General features: G+C 37.8%; 1 pseudogene; it reads right to left on the bottom strand.

Annotated features, from left to right (window-relative positions):
* The window catches only part of LOC102818937, a 5,702-nt pseudogene extending 2,853 nt beyond the window's left edge, over nucleotides 1-2,849 (bottom strand).
* Between the last annotated feature and the right edge of the window lie 495 nt (nucleotides 2,850-3,344).

Below are 3,344 nucleotides of genomic sequence, written 5' to 3' on the forward strand. Positions count from 1 at the left end.
AATTCCTCTTCGCTTTCAGCAAGCAAGGTTGTATTATCTGCATATCACAGGTTGTTAATGAGTCTTTCTCCAATCCTGATGCCACTTTTTTCTTCATATAACCCAGCTTCTTGGATTATTTGCTCAACATACAGGTTGAATAAGTATGGTGAAAGAACACAACCTTGTCGCACACCTTTTTAAATTTTAAACCATTCAGTGTTCTCGTGTTCTGTTCTAACAACTGCTTCTTTGTCCAGGTACAGATTCCTCATGTCCATTTCTTTAGGAGCACCATAATGAATGACTCTGCAGATATCAGCTTTATTAATGCCCATTCCAAAGGCTATGGTAGCAATGACACACTGAATTTCATCTCTAATGAACCTATGATGGATCTCTTTCCTTGATTTAATACCCATGCCTGTATCATATGTTCTACATATTAAGTTCAGTTTCCTAGGTTCAACTGTATCTTGTTCTGTCATTTTTCTGGAAGAACAGTAGATGATAGTTGGACCTTCAAATTCCCAGGAAGAACTTACTTTTTAAAAAAATAAATTGTTTCAGATTCTGAAGGATATTTCCTGTTTTTTGTCCAACTTCTAAGTACAAATTTGGTCGGTCAAACACCGTACACATAATCTTAGGATTCTTTAGTTTTAAGCACCGTATGATGTCTTCCTGGAATGAAGAATTTGCAGTAGCTGTAAATGCAATAATTGGAACCAATGGGAATGTTACCTTGAGAGAACCCAAAGTCCTAAATGAATTTTTAAAATCATGCTCCCACTCCAAAACAGTGAGCCTCATCCACAGCAATAAATGTGATACCAATACTAACTTCAAGTTGCTCAAGGAAATTCATGTTACCTGTGCAGAATTCTGGAGTTATATATACAACGCAGTATTTGCCTGATTTAATATCCTCTAGAACACTTTTTGATTGTGCGGATCCAAGGAAACAAGCTGGAATATTGGACATTTCAAGCTGGAGCACTTGGTCTTCCATCTAAGAGATAAGAGGAGAAATGACAAGACCAATCTTGCCTGCATATACAGGTGGATACTGGAAGCATAAACTCTTTCCATACTCAGTTGCCATGACAACAACATTATCTATTCTTTCTTTCAATACAGAATAAATCTCTTTCCATTGAATGGGCTTAATACTGGAATGGTCAAAGGAGACTTTAAGGCAATTAACTTGTTTTGCACTGTGTTATTGTACTGAATGGTCCTCCTCATCTTCTTTCTCTACAATGTCTTCATTTTCATCTTCACCATTCTCATCAATAGGAAACCAAGATTTTGTTCCATGTTTAAGCATTTAGAATGAATTGGATCTACCATGTCACTACTGAGGTTTTCTAGACTTAAGCATCTCCATTTCTAAATCTTCATCACTTTCAGTTACATATCTTCTTTGTTATCTTTGGAGGACAAAACCTCAGGTGTAAGTAACATCACTAGGATTTTCTTCTCAAGCCTGCTGTTCCAAGAGTTGGTGTTCATAATCTGTAATATCTAATGACATCAAACAAATTCATTCCAAACTCTCAGTTTATTGTTTTCTAATCCATCTTCAAATCCATCTTCTTCTTGTTTTACTTCATTTTCAAGTATATTTTCTCCATCATGTTTAATTAAATTATCAAGTGATGTATTCCAGGTCTCATCTTTAGCAAATATATCATGTTCTCTATTTTCTTCCTGTGGTATTACAGCAGCAGTTTGATCCTCTACTGTCAAGTTAAAATTACTGGCTGGCCTCAGTTCTCTCTCAGTGTTAGTAGAACCCAGTATCAGCTTCCTCAATGAACACACATTTTCTGAAATATCCTTCAAAAGCATAAAAACTCTCTGGGAATTTTCCAATTTTCTGAATGCATCAGGAAGATGCTTAGCCAGATCTATCATGTCTTCAGAGATTGAAATCAGCTGTTTTTTCACATCACTAGATAGTGTTTTCTCCTCTTTATTGAAAGCAAACACTTGCACAGCATTCCCCAAATTTTCTAAGTTTTGAAAAATGATGAGACCAGCATAAGCCTCAGAGGCTGAATACAGTTTCTTATTTCAGTGAGAGGGAAATTACTCCAGTTGCTACATTGGATAGACTTGTCTTTCAAAAGTTGTTTACTTAAGATGTGTTTAACCAAATTATTGAGACTCCAGGTCTCTATACATTTCATTGGCAGTTTCTGTCAGTTCCACAAAATCTGATGTCGAAGCACGTAGGAGTTTCCACTGATCTCCTTCAATTCCTACACCTACCTTTTTAATTGCTTAATTTTCAAGCAACATTTTTAATCCCTGATGGAAAACAGACATATAAGAAATACGAAACAAGTAACATTTACTCTCTGACACACACAATTGAATTAGAGCAACTCGCCTTAGTTTGCCTTTTCTGTACATTGGTAGTCATTCCATATCAAATCCTATTACATCCCCAGTGGACAGATTCATGCTAATATCTTCTGATAAGAAAGAATAATCACTAGCTTCATAACTGTACACAATATTGTTGTTGTTGTTGTTGTTAAGTGCCGTCGAGTCAGTTCCGACCCATCGCGGCCCTGTGCAGGTTTTCCGAGGCTGTAAATCTTTACGGGAGCAGAAAGCCTCATCTTTCTCCCACAGAGCAGCTGGTAGTTTCCAACTGTTGACCTTGTGGTTTGCAGCCCGATTCGTAACCACTACACTACCAGAGCGCCAGTAAATTCTAAGAAGGGGAGTTCATCTTCAAAAACACTCTTCTGAACAGATGACTTTCTTTTTTCCATAAAACATCTCTTTTTGTCCATAGACATCCATTCAGGAAGTTTCCTCCGCTGAGAAGTCAATTCCAAGTTTTTATCATTCATCTTTAAAACTAAAAGTTGGTTCAACAGGTCTTTTCCTTCAGATGGATAACTGTGGAGCTCAAGACAGCAGGACCTGGAACTGAGGCATCCAAAAGTTGTTTTTTTCACAAACTTTTTTTTTTTTTAAATGTTTTATTGTGAATTATGTGATAGTTTACATGAGAGAACATTAGCTTTATGTTCATCCTATCGTATATCGTTCCACTGCCATGATTACAGTCAACTACATGCATCATCAACGAACCAAAGGGTATACAATGCAAGCTTGTCCCCTGGTCATCAACACACAGCCCCTCTGCCTCTCTTGGTCTGAAGTTCCCAGCCGCTCCATTTCTCCTCTCCATGTCATCGTGTCTGCCTCCATCTCTGGTGTCACTGCATCTCTGCGTAGGCTCCCACTCTCCTGCTGTTCTCCCTTGATGGTCCCAGGGAACTCCACTGTTAAACTGCAAAGTCAATCACTCCCCTCCTTTTGCTACAAAACATCTACCTTTA

This window comes from Chrysochloris asiatica, unplaced genomic scaffold (assembly GCF_000296735.1).
Source record: "Chrysochloris asiatica unplaced genomic scaffold, ChrAsi1.0 scaffold00169, whole genome shotgun sequence".
Classification (NCBI taxonomy): Eukaryota; Metazoa; Chordata; class Mammalia; order Afrosoricida; family Chrysochloridae; genus Chrysochloris; species Chrysochloris asiatica.